Below are 19,496 nucleotides of genomic sequence, written 5' to 3'. Positions count from 1 at the left end.
ATCCGTTCTCTCTTCTAAATGATAGTTTTTTTTACTCTTACTTTTTTCAAGATATTTTATGTCTTTGATTTTAATCTGTTTGATACTGACTGCCTATTTATAGGTTTCTGAGTTTATTCTAATTGAAGTTTGTTATCTTCTTGGGCATGTAGGTGAATATTCAGTAAAATTTCAACTTTCCCGCCAATGTTTTTCAAATATTCTTTTTACCCCTTTCCCTCACTTCTTTCATTATGTTTGTCTTGGTGCACTTGATGATGCCTCAATATTCTCTGAGGTTCTATTTACTTTCTTTTTCCATTTTCCCATTCTGCTCCTCAAACTGGATTTTATCTATTGAACTGTCTTCAAGGTTGTTGATCCTTTCTTCTGTCTACTTAAATCTCTTGGTGAGATTCTTGTGCAGTTTTCATTTCATTGATATTTTTCAAATCCATAATTAATACTTTAATAATTTTTATTTCTTTATTGATATATATTTTTTTTATTTTGTGAGACATCACTGTGTTTACTTTCATTGAATGCTTTAGACATGTAGTCAGTTAGACATGTAGTCAGGTATCAGGCCCCTACTCCCAAGATTTGCTCTTACTGCATAGATTTTTGAGGTTATTATTGTTTTTCTTGCATCTTCTTGTTTGTTTCATGATCTTCTGGGACTAATTCTATAGTTTCTATATTTCTAGCAGTGTGTAACACTGAGAACATTGGAAAACAACAATAGCAACAACAAGTTGCTTTTAAGTTTTGCTTCCTAGGGGTCACCTCTAGATCAGTATAATTTAAATACCAGCAATGATCCACCAGAGAATTTCCTAAAATGAAATTCCATTATGTGTTTCATCTTTTCCAAGGGAACCTATGTGTGTGAGAAGGCACATCCAAATATCAGGCAGTGTACAAGATATCCATGTTTTAAAATTTTTATTTATTTATTTATTTGACAGACAGAGACTACAAGTAGGCAGAGAGGCAGGCAGAGAGAGAGAGGAGGAAGCAGGCTCTTTGAGGAGCAGAGATGCAGGGCTGGATCCCAGGACCCTGAGATCATAACCTGAGCCGAAGGCAGAGGCTTTAACCCACTGAGCCACCCAGTTGCCCCAAGATATTCATGGCTTTTATTCTTTGCTTCTATAGAGTTTTAAAATCAGTCATATGTGAATGATTACACATTTGCCTTTCCTGTGTATTTTCTGGGCTTGGGCATAGCATTTGAGGTCCTCATAAATATTTTGGAGCACTTTAAAGTTCTCTGTCGTCATCTGGCTCTCTACGATTTCTTTTTAAATATCCCCCTCTTCCAGGCTTCCTCTTTTTTTGCTACAATTGAACCTCAAATATTAGTTAGTCAGCTGTGATGTTACCAACATATTGTTTTTGTTTGTTTGTTTGTTTGTTTTAACATATTGTTGTTTTGGTAATGTTGTGGGGCTCTGTCTTTTTCCACTGAGCTGAGTTCTGAGACAAATCAAATGTCTGCAATATCAAGGGGATAAAGATTTTTTCAGAAGGCTGCAATTTCAAATAAAACATTGACTAAGCCCTAGGGATGGTGTTTTTAAGGGTTCTCCAGAAGAGGTAAGACCTCTCCAGTATTTACAAAACCGCTGGCTTTTGGATACCACTTACTAATCTGGGGAGGGAAGGGGAATGGGACTAGCCCAAAACAAAACAAAATAACAAAAAACAAAAACCACAGACCATGCTGCCTTACAAGGGGTTAGTAACTTCTTTTCCATAGATGATATTGTTTGTTCTGTGGCTTTGGTTGATTTCCGAAGTTATTAAATGGTTGATTTTAGTTATTTTGCCCACATTTTCATTGTTTCAGTAGAAAAGCAAGGTCACAGAGGTCCTCATTCCATGGTTTCAGAAGTCTATTTATAGCATATATTTTTAGAATTGGTACACTCTGATCTTATTTATTTTCTCATCTCTGTTAGCTATTCTGTTGGCTCCACTTGTTCATTACCTATCTTCTTAATATCTTCATTTTCAAATAAAATGTATATTTATTATGTTTTTTTTTTCCATTAAGAAGTTTATCAGGATTCTTTCTCTTCCTGGTAAAATACCTATTTGTGAAGGTGTTAAGAGATATAAACATCATTGCATATTTTATTATTTTTATACTTGACTCACATATTTCATAAGATTGTATTAATTATTTAGGGGACTTATATATATATTTTTTTAAAGATTTATTTATTTATATGACAGACAGAGATCACAAGTAGGCAGAGAGGCAGACAGAGAGAGAGGAGGAAGCAGGCACCCTGCTGAGCAGAGAGCCCGATGTGGGGCTCGATCCCAGGACCCTAGGATCATGACCTGAGCCGAAAGCAGAGGCTTTAACCCACTGAGCCACCCAGGCGCCCCTAGGGGACTTATATTTAATTAATGTTGTTTTTTCAATGTTCTTGCCTTTCAAGTAGTATTTGCTAACATATTTGGTTTTATGGAAAAAAACTGGATTCCATGGAATGATTGTCTTGCTAGTCTTTTCAAGTATAAATTCCAAATGGAATAAGAACTACATATATTAAACCATAAAAGTACACTTATATAAATTCCCTAATGTAAGATAATATAGTTCAATTTTACTATAGTAAATTTACTGCAATAAATTTATATTACATCCTTTATTTACATCATATTCTTTGCATAAAATCAGTGGGTGAATCATGGCTGGAGAATACTTCTTCAATTAGTTATGCAGCAATAAAGTCCTCAATATGTATTATCATTTACAATTATAATTTGCTAGATGATACAGATGAGATGTAGCAATGAGAAACATAATTGCCTTTTTAATGCTCTGGTAGGTACACTATGGTCATTAATTATCAACTTGACTAATTATTATTGGTAACAATTAATCTTTGCTCTAATAATTATTGCTGATGAATATACATGTCTTGCCCTCCTTACCTTTTGCAATGACATGCAGCTGATGTATATGATTACTAAACTGTAGATTTCCTAAAAAAGAGTTAAATAATTTGATATTGTAAATATGTCTCTGACATCAGATAAAATTTGATCAAGCTGTTGGAACTGTAAGAGGTATATGATACAGTGATTTTTTCCAGATATTTGTTACCCTATCCTGTCCCCCGCCAGATTTGTTTCTTTGTGTTTCATATACCATTGCAAAACTTCAGGTCACCTTAAATAGGGGAGTTGTTAAGACGTGTGCTTCTATAAATGGGTGAGTATAATCTTAGCATCAGACAAAAGGAATAAAAAGAAAGTCATGAAATGATGACTCTTAAGAACGCCTCAAAGCAAAATTACCCAGATTCACATTTACAAATCTCTCACCATGACCAATATAACATTTAAAAAAGGATGCATCTTATATTTCTTACATTTTCAGTGTAAAAATAGTGCGTGACATCCAGTGGATACTCAATCAGTATTTGTAGAATAGATAGTTGAATAGTGAAGTGAGCTAAATGTCTGTTTAAAAAAAGAAGCTGGTGTGGATAATCAGCTTGCTTTCATGGGAGAGCTCATTCAAAATGTCTTCACAGAAATAACTTGTACCCTAATATTTACCATTCAGAGACTCTCAGAGAGCTATGTTGACATCTGCTAAATCAGAAACAAAAAATTTGAAACTGATGATGTTGATTTTAAACAAGATTTGTTGGTTTTGTAAAAATAGAGACTTACACTTGCAATAAGACTTATCAGAAGGATTGTGTCATAAACACAAACTTCAATGAAGTATTATTCTTAAGATGTCTGAATCAGTCTAGCCAACGCAGAAGTATTTTGCCATAGCAATTATAGTAAGTGTTTGTTCTAAATGTTCTTCAAAAAGATACTTTTGTGTTAATTTAATCTCATTTATTTTGGGGGGACAATTTAAATATGTTTAATGGTTCAGAATGAGCTTCCAGTATTTATTATATAACGTGACTATGGGAAACAAGGATTATACTTGAGGTGGCTTGATTTATAACTATCATTCTAGAAATAACTAAATAGTATGTAGTGTGTGTGTGTGTTGAATAGTAAGTTCCTACAAATAATATAGGAGAAATACATGAGCATTGGTTTGTCTGAATAAAGCAGTGGTTCTAGTACAGCCTCTTAATTTTTCTTATAATCAGTATTTTCTTGGAAAATGTCACTGTTTAAACCATATACAGAATGAAGTGACAATGAAGTGAAGTACTGTGATTAGGAGCAGAAGTTCTAAGGTCATGCAAGCCTGGGTTGGAGTCTTACATCACTATGTACTGTGAGTCATACTGCAAGTTATTTAATCATTCTTAACATAGTTTCATTATCTTTGAAACACTGGCTATGAAAATAAAATTGTGTCATGGTATTATTATGGAGATTTCATGTAGGTAAATATTTTGTTATGATTATGATAATGGTACCTGTTTCACAAGGTTGTTTAGAGAATTAAATGTAGTAAAATTACCTTGTAACCCTAGCAAATAAATAAATATTACCTACTACTTTTATGTTATTATTACCAAGTAAATATAATTCAAATACTATAAAACATTTAAAATCCTATGTGAAGATTAATATAAATACTAATACAATTTTTAGACAAACCTAATTTCAAAACCAAGAATAGCAGATTTATTGAATATTTTTTCTCAAATAAACCATTAGTAAACCTACAGAAGTACATTCCTTTATTTTCTGAGATATTCTTTGTCCTATATTGTGAGAAAGTATATGAACAGAAGAATGGTTCACAGCCAGTCATTTTATTCCTCCAGGTCATTCTAGAGAGAATTCCAATATAGATTTCACATTGCAACATTGGTATGAGTGGTTTATTTGTCTGACTCATTCTAATGGATCATTATTAATAACTTATTCCAATTGTAATGTCCTCCAACACTTGACAAAGAATAACTTTCCAGATTGGGCTAACCTCTATAGTGGTGACAGCATTCAAATTTTTACATTCTAGTCCTGCCCCAAGATATCATATTCTTCTTTTAGCTACACTGAATACAACTCATGACTTGGCAAGTTTTAAAGATTTATCTATTTATTAACATTTTACTCACAAGGATAAAACTCTTGAAATATTACATCTCATTTTCAAGAATGTCCTTGAGATGGAAAGCAGATATATTCTTTGTCACATTACATTTTTAGACCATGTAGTTCACTGTCATAAAGTAGTCACCAGAAAAGTTAAGTGAAACTGAATTATGCAATAGAGTTTTTCATATTTTAGCTACATATACATTTATATAATATCTGATTGTAAATTTTGATGGACGGGTTAAGAACTCTGTGGAGTAATTGCCCAATTCTCAAGAAGGTAAACAATTTTGGGGATGGACAGAACTATACTTTTTCCTGATATGTGGCAAAGTTTTCATGTCTACCTTTATGAGTTGTTCTTTTAGTTTATTATGGTTAATGATTAAATGAAAAATATAGTAGAGATTTTTGCCATTCCATTCTCTGTTAGACTCTTTGGCATGCATTAAGCATGAGATAGAATTAAGTTGGACGCATGTCAGGATATTGGTTAGGGACTAGTATCAGTTTTTCAATCTGGTTGACTCCAGAATATTTGCTAGCTGTAATAGTTGTTATCGTGAGGAGTGTATTGGAGGCTGGTGTAGATTATATCATGGAGGCTAAGAGTTAGGACTTGCAATGGACCAAAGCTGGGTTTGTGTTCAAGTTCCACTACTTAATAGCCTTGTGCTTTAGTCTTTTTATCTGTTATTAGGTAGTTGTAAAGGGAAAAAAAAATCATGTTTACCACAAGATCTAGGACAAATGAGCACTTACAAAATGAAAACTATTATAATTATTTCCCTTTATGATTTTTAATTTTATGTGTCAGCCTCATTAGGCTAAGGGATGCTTCGGTAGTGGGTAAGACATTTTTAGTAGATGTCTCTCTGAGAGTGATTCTAGAAGAGATAAGCATTTGAATCAGTAGACTGAGTAAAGAAAAGTCTCAGCAATCCATGTGAACATCACCCAAGCCATTGAAGGCCTGAATGGAATAAAAAAACAGAGGAGGGGGAATTTGCTCTGTTTGATCTAGGACATCCATCTCCTCCCGCTGTTGGCAATCTAAGATCCTGGCTTCTGGGCCTTTGGACTCAGACTGGGACTTACAACATTAGCTCCCCTGGTTCTCAGACTTTTGGACTTGGGGTGTATTGCACCACTAGCTTTCCTGGTTCTCTAGCTTACAGACAGCAGATCATAAGGTTTCCTGGCTTCCATGATCACGTATAATCAATCTCCTCTTATTTCTCTCCCAAGTGAATCTGCTAATTTATCCCTCAAATGATACCATTTCTTCAATTAATTATTATGATTCTCTAAGAAACTAATTTAATTCTTTTCCTTTTTAAAAATTTATTCTTCAGGTTGGGCAACTTCTTATGTGGAAGGGTAGCCTGTATAAGCATACTCTGCATGATTATATCTATGCTCCTTTTTTTTTTTTTTTTTTGTTATATTTCAGATTCTTTCCAGCTTTAGGTGAGTTGCTTTCCTTAGTTGTAAGGATTCTTTCAGTCAGTCAAGTCCTATTGAACACACTATGTACTTGTTATTACAATAGGTGTTGGAATTTTTAAAAAAGTACAAAATAAATAGAAGCCTTCATAAGGGTTACATTTTAGTGGAAGAGAGACTCCTGCAAACAGGCATATGGCCTTGTCATATGATAAATACCCTAATGGGAGGAGTACATGTTGCTATTGGAGCCTGTTGTTGGTATTAGAAAAGATTTGGTTTTAAATACAGATGTAATTGTTGAGTTGGAGTTAGGCAAGAAAAACATGAAGGAAATTATTCCACACAGAAGAAACAGAAAGTGCAAAAATCTATAATATAATATAATAAATATAATATAATATAATATAATATAATATAATATAATATAATATAATGGTACGTTCAAGAAACCGAATGAGGTCTTTTGTTTTTGATACAAATCCAGAATGGAATTTCAAGGATAGCAATAAATGAGGCTGGAAAGGTAGGAAAGGCAAGATCAGGAGTGGCTTTTTATAAAATGTTGAGTAATTTTGACCTCATCTTAAGGGAAAAAGGGATGCCACTAAAAGATATCAACTAGAGTAAGGAATGATCATGACTTGTTTAAGAAGTGTAATTTGGAGGCAGAGGGAACTGAGAGAAAGAAGTTAAGACTATGGCAAGAGAACAATGCGGGAGGTTATTACAGTAATTCAGACAGAAAAAAATGGGCATGTAGACCAAAATAATAGTAAAAGGAATAAGGAGAATCAAATGGACTTGCTAGATATCTACAAATTGTACTTATCAAATTTCACAGAAGTTTGGATTATATCTGTAATAATAACTATGATAGCTGATAGATGGAATATATATCCCTATACTATTCTAAGTGTTTTTGCTTATATTAAGCCATTTAATACTCACAGAAATATCTGAGTTAAGTATTATTAAAATCTTTATTTCAGGGGGTGCCTGGGTGGCTCAGTGGGTTAAGCCTCTGCCTTCTGCTCAGGTCATGATCTCAGGGTCCTGGGATCGATCCCCGCATCGGGCTCTCTGCTCAGTGGGGAGCCTGCTTCCCCCTTCCCTCTGCCTGCCTCTGCCTACTTGTGATCTCTTTCTCTGTCAAATAAATAAATAAAATCTTAAAAAAAATTAAAATCTTTATTTCAGGTGATCAAACTGAGCAACAAAAAAGTTAAATAACTTGTCCAAATTCACATAACTAATGGGTAGAAAAGGCAGGAATTAAAATCAGGAATTCTGGTTCTGGAGTTTCAGTTAATCAGTTAATCTGTTGTTTCAGATGACAGTAACTGACACTGATTTTGTGCTCATAAAACTGGTATTATGTCAAGTGCATTATAGGCATTGTTTCATTTGATTGTTGCATTTGGTAAAAGCAAAAATATGTAAAGGAAGAGAAAAATTTGATTTTTTTTCTTTTCACAAAGACAGGGAAACCAATAGATAAGCACAAGTTGAAAATAATGAATTTAATTTTTGTCATTTTTGACCTGTGTTGGAGTCATACAGATGCCTGGACCTGGGTTTCTAAACATCATTTCTCATCAAAAAGAACCTGAATTTTTTAGAAAATTTTGCTTCCAAACCTGGGGCAGAAATTCCTTTGGCTAAGCTTAAAGGAAGGTTTGCTAGTGATAAATTCTTTTAGTTTTTCTTTGTTTGAGAGTGTCTTTATTTCTGTTCTGAAGGATAATTTCACCATTTAAATTTGCAGTTTAAAAAAAAAAATTGTTTTGCCACCTCCCTTTGACTTCCGGATGTTCGTATGAGAAATCTGTCTTCAAATTGATATTCTTGTGTAGTTAAAGCCACTTGTCTCTCTAGTATTTTTCAGGAGGTTGTTTGTTTTTAAGATTTTATTTTTAAGAGGTCTTTACACCCAATATAGGGCTCAGACCCACAACCTTGAGATCAAGAGTCACATGCTACACCAGCTGAGCCAGACAAGTGCTCCACTTTCAGAAGTTTTATTTGTGTTTTTCAACAGTTTACTTACAATGTGTCTTGACATTTGAGCTTAATTCTGTTAGAATTTTCTCAGCTTTTTATATCTTATGTTTGCATCTTTTGCCAGATTTTGGAAGTTTTTAGTCTTTATTTTTCAGGTACTTTTAGATTCACTGTCTTTCTTTTTTCCTTCTGAGACTCTGACGATATGAATGCTAGATATTTTGTTGTTGTCCCACAAGTTCCTGAGGCTTTGCTCAACTTTTCCAGCCTATTTGTCCTCTGTTTTCCAGACCAGGTGAGTTCTATGATCTGTCCTCATTTCATCATTTCTAATCTCTTTCATTTCCACTCTACTACTGAGCCTGTCCATTGAGGTTTTTTTTTGTTTGTTTGTTTGAATATTTTCATTGTTTTAATTTCTATTTTTTCTTCCTTATGGGTTCTTTTTATAAGTTCTCTTTCTTGCTGAGATTTTCTATCTTGTTATTTTCAAGATAATTTACAACTGAACTTTTTTTAATTTAAATCCAGTTAGCCAACATATTGTACATCATTAGTTTTTGATATGATGTTCAGTGATTCATTAATTATGTATAACGTGCAGTGTTCATCACATCACATGCCCTCCTTTATGGCCATCACCTCGTTACCCCATCTCCTCATGCTCCTCCCTATCTACAACCCTCAGTTTGTTTCCCAGAGTCAAAGTTCTCTCATGGTTTGTCTCCCTGTCTGATTTCTTCCTGTTCAATTTTCCCCTCCCTTGGCACTGAATACTGATGCATAGTTAAATTGATAACTGGCTGAAAATCCTTATCAGATAATTTCAACATCTGATTCTTCTTCGTGTTTGCATCAGTGGAAGTGTCCATTCTCATTTAAGTTGTCATTGTTTTATTTCTTGGTGTAACAAGAGATTTTTTTATTTATCTTGGAAATTTTGCTTATTATGTTAGAAAACTCTGGGTTCTCTTTTTTATTTTATTTTATTTTTTAAAACAGGCAATCACCCTATTTAAGTTTTGTCCTACCCTTTTGAGTTGTATTTCCAACAACAATTTAAATTACAGAGCCTTCATGATGGTATGTTTTTCTGCTTGGCCTATGTGGTGATACACGGATTCTCACTGGTCTTAGCCCAGTTGCTGGGTGCCTCACAGTGGAGAAGGATAAAAATAGGGTCCCCCTACTCTTCGCCTCTGGCTTTCTAGGTTCTCTCATAAGATCAGGAGATTCATAGGCTTGCAATGTAAGAGAGTGTTCCTAGGTCTGGAAGCTGGTTTTTACTCGATCCATCTTGTTTTGCTGATTCTGCCCACCAGCCACAGAGTTTCAGTACTGGGAAAGGTTTCCCCTGTCTCATTTATTATTGTGGATGGGTCCTTTGTCTTATTCAGTTCTGGCTACTATGGCAAAATATATACTTGGTGACTTAAACAACAATATTTTATTTTTTCAGTTCCAGAGGCTGAAAGTCTTATAATCAGTGCCAGCACAGTTGGGTTTTTGGTGAGGGCCCTCTTCCTCATTTATAAATGACTGCTTTCTTTTGGGATCATCTCAGGACACACAGAGAGAGCTCTTGTCCTTTCATTCCCTTATAAAGACACCAGTCCTGTAATGAGGGCCCTGCCCTCATGACCTCGTTAAATCAATTACCTACCAAATAACCCATCTCCAAATATTACCCCACTGGGGATTAAGGATTTAATATACAAATTTTGGGTGGACACAAATGTTTAGTCTATAGTAATCTTTCATATCTATTTTTTCTACCTGGCTTAATTCCCCCAGATGGAGAGAACTAATCAGTAAAAGAGGCCTCCCTGGAAGGATTGCTTGTTATAACTTGGTCCCTCTTGCTGATTCTGCTGGTTTCTCTGGCTTACTAGGGGAAAAAGTGTAATGTCTCAGAATCAAGGAGGCTTCCTAAGATAGGCTACTTGTGGTAACTGAGACCCCACTGCTGGTTCTGCCCACTGTCCCCAGTGGCTCTTGGTGAAGGAGGGAATCTCAGTCTGGTGGAAAGTACTTTCTTCCCCTAGTTGCTTTTGGTTGGTGGGGTTACTTACTCCTTTCTGTGATTTCAGGCTTGCCTGATATTCTCAGAGACATTTCCGTTTGATCTTAGAAGAGAAATGAACCTAAACAGGCTGCATCTATTGCTGGACTGAAGTTGGTATATGCTGAGTTTGGATGGCCTTCTTCTGTTGGGTGGGAGGAGTATAAAAATTGTGCTACTGTGTTTATCCTCCAATCTTGGGGTCTGAAATTGGTTTGCTTTCTTACTGCCTTTTAGAGTTCTCCTTTAGTTGTCACTTACATTATTTCCAGGTCTTAAAGCTATGTTTAGCAGTGAAGAGCTAGAAGTAGGTCTGTACATTCTGTGTGGACCAGAAATCCCAACTATTTAATGTTCGTGGAGATTTACTTTTTAAAAAAATATATATTAGTTTTATTTATTCATTTGTTTTTATTAAGTTTTTTAATTTTAATTCCAGAATCATTAATATACAGTGTTATGTTCATTTAAGGTATACAGTATAGTGATTCAACAATTGTACACATTAGTCAGTGCTCATCTTGATAAGTGTACTATTAATCTCCAGTTCCTATTTCATTGACCCCCTACCCACCTCCCCTCTGGTAACCATCAGTTTGTTCTCTACAGTTAAGTTTATTTTGTTTTAATAGCTCTTCAAGGACTATACTTAATGCCTAACATCTCCTTCCAATATTTGCAGTTTTCATCTATGTTTTTCTCTAATACTAAATTTTAAAGCAGTATTGCAGTCCTATGACAATATAAGATTATTCCTCTGTTAGCAATTTGTAAGATTTATTTTTAAGTTTTAAAATCCCTTGATGATGACTTGATCATTGCTTTCATAGCTTAAGAGTGAAGTTTTCTGATAGCTCAACCAACCAAAGCTTTGTAGCACTTATTGTACACTGGGGTCTTCTATTAAAATGAGATTGAACAGCATTGCATAAAATGAAGAGGTAGGAAAGGATAAAAAGAATATAAATTGGATTAGTTCTTATATTTAAAAACACATTTTCATGGAAAAGTATTATGTTTGACAGGAGCAGTGATGGAAGCCTGAAATTGTTGAAAATATTATGAAATGTCTACTTCAACAATTAGGTATAGATTGATCACAAAGAAAATACCAATTTCATTTGGAAAGATAAACTTTTAACAAAAAAATTTCCACCAAAGTTTTTCTAAGTTCTATGGGGACAAGTAGAATTATTGATTAAATGTTTAATGTCATTTATAAGGATGATAGTTTATAGTTTATGTTTACCCATACAATGTAGTTGAGTTGTATATTTTGGGATTACTATCCAAACTTTAAATTGGGAACCACTGTGCTCATTGTGCACATTGAACCTGTGCACATTGAACCTGTGCTCATTTTACAGTATTTGGTGGATAATTTCACTCTGTAAATTATTAAGGTTTTTATAAATCTAAAAAATTTGGTTTTGTGACATTGCTAGGCAAATATGTGATTTATTTGATGCCAAGACATTGGTTAGGACAGTGCTACCTAATTGTAATTTGTACATGGGAAAGCAATTTCATTTATATGGCCTGGTTTCTACTAGTAAACTCTGGAGAACAGTGGGAACTACTACTAATAAGTATTTCTGTACATAAACACATTCAAATAACTAAAACATAAATTATTAAGTATCAACATTTGATCAAATTATATAACTCTGGAAAAATCATATATATTACTCACCAACTTTAAATTATCATAACCATTCACCCATTTGATTTGCTGGCTATAGGTATTTGATTCAAACTCTCTTCATCTTTGACTAATGTCTTTACTCCATCAATCAGATTTAGTTAGTTTGTTTTTCCCTCTATGATATCTAGACCTAAGAGAATTTTAATTCCAACATTTATTCTGAGAAAATCAAATTCACTTTTCCAACTGTTCAGGATTAATCTATTGGCAGCTATGTAAGTCCTTAAGGAGCCGTGCAGAACAAATTAGTACTTCCCCAAATCCTACCAGTTAAGCCAACATAAAAAACTTAATATTTATATTAATCTCAATAGACAAGTTCCAATATCTCTCCAAAAGAGCTGACATTCAAGGACAATGCTTTTTAGCTTGCTTAGTTACTTTTATATTATACTCCTAAGGTTTTTTTTTTTTTTTTTTACTAGATATCACCTATTATTACTATTTCCAATATGATTACTACTTGTTATGACTACTTTACTATTATTGTTACTGCTACCACTACCACTGCTGTGTTTGCACACACACATACTCTCATATATTCATACACCATACACATTTTTTTCATTCTACAAATTTTGGCATTTCATTTGACAATTGTATTGGGTAGGAGTCTAAAAAAACTGTATTCTATTTCTACTTTTTTTATAAATACCGTGTAAACATGGCAATTCATTTTGCTACTTTATGACACATTTTCCTCATTTGAAACATGAAAATGTTGGACCAGGTCATTAGTTGTCAAAGTAAGAGCTTTGGATGAGCCACCTGTTTTGGTAAATAAAGTTTTATTGAAACATGCACACATGCATTTATTCAACATGGTCTTAAACTATTCACACTACCTTATTTGAGTAGTTGTAAAAGAGATCACGTAGACTGCAAACACAAATATTTACTGTATATACCTTTAAGAAAATTCCATCAGTCTAGGACTAGATGATCAGTAAGGTCATTTCCAGTTATATGTATCTATCACTCAAAAAGTTTTTGGTAGAAAAAAAATTTTTCTTTTGTATTCTTTCATTTTATTTTATTTCTTTTCAATGTTCCAGAATTCATTGTTTATGCACCATATCCAGTGCTATATGCAATATGTGCCCTCCATAAAAACCACCACCAGGCTCACCCAACCCTCTTCCCCCATCCCCTCCAAAACCTTCAGATTTGTTTCTCAGAGTCCATAGTCTCTCATAGTTTGTTTACTGAGTATGATGATATAATTTTAAAATCATTTCAATTTCTATTCTGAAATTCCTTCCATGAATCCAAAAGACAAGAATTAATCTGGTTCATTTAAATAGTGAAATTGTCTTTAGTGTTAGTCTGGTGAATAAAGGCAGAGTACTAAATACAAGGGTGGTTATATTTTTAGTAACTTGCCCATTTTTCTAATACTTTAATCTTGTCATCTTAATTACAAAAGAGGTAGACTTAATTTAAATCAATCTACATTTATTGGGAGATTTTTTTTTAAGATTTTATTTATTTATTTGACAGACAGAGATCACAAGTTGGCAGAGAGGCAGACAGAGAGAGAGAGAGGGAAGACTCCCTGAGAGCAGAAAGCCCAATGTGGGACTCGATCCCAGGACCCTGAGATCATGACCTGAGCCGAAGGCAGTGGCTTAACCCAATGAGCCACCCAGGTACCTCAAGAGATTTTTATTCAAAGTCCATTTTGATCCATTTTGGGGAGTTGAGAACATAGCCATACCTCTCAAATAATTGGAAATCAAATGAAAGAGAAACATAAAATGTAAATATATATGACTGAAATTCATAAACTCATAGAAAACAAAGTAAAGATATATATAGGTGTGTGTGTGTGTGTCCGTATGTCTACACTAATTGGCAGAGGGCATGAATAGTAGAGGCTTGAGATTTATTATATATCAGGGAGGAGGGCTGATATTCATATTGGATTGATGCTTCAATAATGCATTTTATTGTTCTGTGACTTTCAAAGCACTAAAATGACAATATGTTAATCAAGTGGCCACTGGGAGGTGATGAACTGTCAATTTTCACATTTGTGAAAGACCTTAAAATCTATGATCAGGAACTTAAATTTCACAAAGAGGCAAATTGGGAATTAAAGCAGCATTTTGAGGAAGAGAAAAAAAGCATCAATTTATTGAAAACTGAACTGAAAAATAAAAATGCATCAAAGAGAAAAACTTAATTCACACAAGAGAAACATAGGACAGTTGTTTAAACTAACAACTGGATGTCTCCTCTTTTTTACTTCTCATAAAATGTTTAATAACTGAAATATTGTGTTTATTTTAAATTTGTTTACATCTGGTTTATACAGGAAATGTGGTAGATTTTTGGTGAGGAAAAAAAAAAGGGAATAAGTATTCCCTTTCTGATATCTACATCTCTGGTAATGTGGTTTTGGGGGTCCTTCCATTGTGATGTGGACTCTGTTACCCCACTATTTATATCTGGATTGGTCTTATGAGCTGGTTTAACCAACCAAATTCAATGAAATGGATTGCATGCCAGCTTTGAAGAGATCTCAATGGGTCCTGCATGCTGCTTCTTTTGACTCTCTAAAGAGGGTCCCGATATTTTAAAGGCCCTTACATAGTTCCTCTCACATTGAGAGACTGACCTGCATGTTCAACAGAATATAGAGGAAGAGACAACATCTGACCCTCTAGATGTAAGTGTAAGGGCCTGGTTGGCCAGAGGGAGCCATTTCATTGTGAGCGTGGGTTGACCCTACCCCTCCCGGAGGAACTTGCTTGCAGGCCCCAGATAGGGGGGCAGGTCAGCCGGATGGAGACATCTAATTAGTGGGGCACACATATATTTGCTATGTTAAATTGAAATTCAATTGGCCACCCGTATTGCTGACCAAGCGTGACTGTGCAGTTCTCCCTGTGTGTTGCAATCTCATTGGCCACCTGTGTGTGGGCCGTGCTCAACCACCTCTACACCTCTATAAAGGTTGGTCTGTGAGGCGGGGGGGGGGGGGGGGGGCATTGGGAGCATTGGGAGCAGCCTCGCCGGTAGCAGCACCATGAGGAGTGTCATTGTCATTGGGTAGGGGGAATTGTCAGGTAGGGGAAATAGTCAGGGTCGGTGTCCTGGTCATCGTCGCCTCTTTGTAAGAGTTGCCCCGACTGGTCAGTTTGATTTTTGATGCTTGGCGCGAAATAAAGCTTTGCTTGACTTTCGCTTTGTGTCAGTCTCATTCCTTTGATCATGGACCCAATAGTAAGGGCATTTTAACTTATGCTTTGGACTTTCGGAGTACTGATTGGGTAAGCCAGCTGCTGTAGGGACATCCAGTCTTGTGGATAGTTCTACATGGAGGGAAACCAACTTGCCAGCACCAACTTAACAGTCACATGGCTAAATTAACTTGAGAACAGATCCTCAGGACCCAGTTAGCCCTCAGAGGACTGCAGTTGCAGGAGACATCTTCAACCTCATGAGGAACCCCCAAGCTACAGCACCCAGCCGAGCTGTTCTTGAATTCCTGCCCCACAACAACTTGATTGTGACTCTTTTTAAACCATACCTTACTTTATGTTTATTATGCAACAAACTTTAATAATAACACTGGAACCAAGGAGGGTATATATGGCTTTAGCTGCACTAGGAACTATGGCTTATTCACAGTGACAGGGCAGTGGGTGCACTTAAATACATTTAAATCTATCCTGAAAAAGAATTCATTATTTATCTACCATGAGTAAATTTTGACTCTGTATTTTCCCAGTATTTTGGCCCTCTTCTCCCTCCCTTAACTCCCCAATTTTATTAGGTTACATATTAATTTTGCTTGTACTTTATTTTAGGTATTTGCTATTTTTATATTTTAATGATAATTATATGATTTATTATTTGATTTGTCAGATTTAAATATCTTTTGAAATCTGATTTATAAAAAAAAATTTGGCATACCTGTACTATTGCAAAAATTCTTCTCAACTTTGAATTCTCAAACTTTCTGAATTATAAGACTGCTACATTAACAATGATTTTATTCACAGTATTACCACAATACTTACATTTCTTTTAGTCCTAGAACTTTATAGTCTTTTTGTTATGTTTACTATCAATCTCTTATTTGGCTGAACTTTGTTACTTAATAGCTTTTTCAAGAAGACTCATTGGAATTGAGTTGTTTCATGGTCAAAACAGTTTTATGTTGTCTCTATACTTGAATGGCTGGCAGCAAAGTCATCAGGTCACAGTTCCTTTAAGGGTTTTTAAAGGGATAATAACTGTATAAGCATAAATAAGACCATGTTAATAACTGGGGAGTGTTGCAAAGAAGTTAAAATAGAGTTGTATTCTGGAAACTAACTTAGGAAATGTTGATTGCCTTCTACTTGTTGGTCAGGGACAGTGTCTCTAAAAGGGTAAAATTTAAGTTGAAACCTGGATATGAGAAGGACGGTGGCATAAAGAACACGAAGATTTAGGAATTATCATTGGACAAAGAACAGCAGCCTCTCTTCCCACAAAAAAAGAAAAATTGATCAAAAGAGGTAAGAGACCTGGATTGGGAATGTACATGGTAATGACTGATGGACAGCAAGGAAATCAAATTATATGCAACAGAGTAAATGAGGGCAAGATGGCATGGGTTTCCGGCAGAAAATATTTATTGCTGATTCAGTACAGAAAGTACTGAAATGTATCTGGTGATACATTTACCTAAGTAAATAGGTAGGCTACCTTTTACAAGGTAAAATAGGTAGGCTAGGGTCTTTGTCAGCCACGTGACTTAAATACTGAATAAATATGATAGCAGAGCATTAATGGAATGCAAGATAGAGTCATGATCTGATTTATGCCTTACAAAATAGTGATAGCATTGGATTAGCACAGGATCTAAGAGTGAGATTCAGGGGTACCTGGCTCAGTAGGTTGGGCGTCTGCCTTCAGCTCAGGTGCTGGGATTGAGTCCAGCACTGGGCTGTATGCTTAAAAGGGAGTCAGCTTTGCCCTCTCCCTCTATCCCCATGCTACCAGGTGGTGCTCTCTCACCATCTCCCTCTCTCAAATAAATAAGTAAATAATTTATTTTCTTTTTTTTTAAAGAGTGAGAGGCAACTGGGTGGTTCAGTTGGTTAGGCATCTGCTTTCAGCTCAGATCGTGATCCCAGGGTCCCAGGAACAAGCTCTGTGTCCAGCTCTCTGCTCAGCGGCGAGCCTCCTTCCCTCTCCCTCTGCCTGCCACTTGGCCTGCTAGTGAGCTCTCTCTCTCTCTCTCAGTGTTACATAAAAAATCTTGAAAAAAAAAAAAATAGGAGTGAGATCCAGGGGCCAGTTACAAGCTGATGAAGTAGACCAGATAAAACACAGTGTCTCTAAACAGTGTGGTCAGCCCTAGAACTTCCTCCTAGCATACATACTTCTGTGACTTTTCTTTCTTTTCCTTCTTTCCTCCATCCCTCCCTTCCTTCTTTCTTCTTTTTCTCTCTCTCTCTCCTCTAACAGACACATGAATTATATCATGATGACTATATACAAGGATCTCAAAAATTTACATCATTCTACATGAAGTCCCAGGGATAATTTGAAAAGTAACACTGATTGGCAGCAGTACTAACTATTGCAGGCAGTTGGTTTGAAAATAGAGCTTTATTGCATACTATTTATACTGCTTTAGGGTATATTTGGAGTTTCAAGTGGGAGGTGCCCTCTTTGCAATATATCACTTGCAATCCGTCACATGTACTGCAGCAGGAAGGAGCATCTGCATTTGTTGTGTGTTCAATGGCTCGTATAAAAAGCTGACCTAAGAGACAACCGCAATATTTGGAGAAATACTGGTTATGCTCTAAAGTGTTTTCAAATAACAGTTTTCAGGTTCAGGGTAGAATTGGAAATGTACTGAAATGTTTAGAAATCTCTCTGGACTACAGGGATTTTGCTGTTTGTATCTGGTAGGAAAAGTTGTTTAATAGGCACAAATTGGAGAGTGTTTGAAAGAAAACTCTAAAATCTGGTTTGCTGACACCTACTAAGGAAGCAGTCTGGATTATTAAACTAGGAAATTACACTGAAGATCTTAAAATGTGTTCTCCTATCCCACAGGAAAGAAGAGAAGGCTGACCCACTCGCAGGACTATGAAATCAGCCGTAGCTGTATTTCTAAGTTAAACTTAGTGATGTGGTATGCACATCATTTCAAGGATACACACTTGTTAGTTCATATCTGACCCCTCGGGGGTGGGGGGTCAGTGTACCAATATGGCCAAAGGCTGAAACCATCTGGAGCAATATCACAGAGCTTCTATTTATGACACCACCAACTTGTAGGTTAGTTTGTTTTTGTTAATCTCCCCCTGAGCTCTATTTCTTTTCTAGAGTAGAAAGAACTATTCTATGGATTAATTTATTAGATATTAGAAGTAGTTATGCTTATTAGCATAGTAGTATTCATGTTAAAGACAGTATATGAAAATAAAGTATATCTAATTAAGAAACTTATCGCATGAAAAGTGCCACTTACCTCCTGTTTTGAGAATAGAATGTGAATCAATTGCTCAGTGGTTACCAGGTAATCTAGAAGTAGGTAGGAAATACTTATGGCAGTTTTAACCTTGAATTACTGCTTCCGAAGTAATCTTTAAACATGTACTTGACCATTCTAAACTTTGTGTCTTGATTACTACAATGGCTATGCTAATAATAGTTCGGCTCTAGGCAGAAAACATTTATTGCTGATCCAGTACAGAAAGGAAGTTGAGTTTATGTGTCCTATAACAGCATTCTGTCTGACTTGGCATTTGCCACTCTCAAAGTGTCCCATTTTTGACCACAAATAACATGGTTTCAACAGTTTTAGAAGCCTTCTTACTGACTGTGTTCAGGTTCAGTCACTTCTGCAAGCAGCCCACGCTACTCAGGGGAAGATGATTCTACTCCATCTCCAGACGTGAGCTCAGATCTCTTTAACCCAGTGACTGTCTTAAGGGCTCCTGTTATACTCTATCTTATCAGCACATGGCATTCTTCTGGGAACACTTTAAACCCAATGCTGGGCACATAATCCAAGTTGTCTGACTTAAAATAAAATGAAAAATTTGTTTCATGGTTGGAGAATGATGAAGTTTCCTATCTCTTTTGGAAATAAAAAGATATGGATATTATCTGAAAGGCTGATGGCATGTATCTTGCAGCCATGAAGGTGGGTAGCTTGAAGATAAAGTTGACCCGCAGAGAAGCAACTTCATAGCACACCTGACCACACTCTACCTTCTTAAGTTCTGCTCCTTC

Source organism: Mustela nivalis, assembly GCF_964662115.1.
Source record: "Mustela nivalis genome assembly, chromosome: 4".
Lineage (NCBI taxonomy): Eukaryota > Metazoa > Chordata > Mammalia > Carnivora > Mustelidae > Mustela > Mustela nivalis.
The sequence above is the reverse complement of the archived record's forward strand: the minus strand, read 5'-3'. Positions refer to the sequence as shown.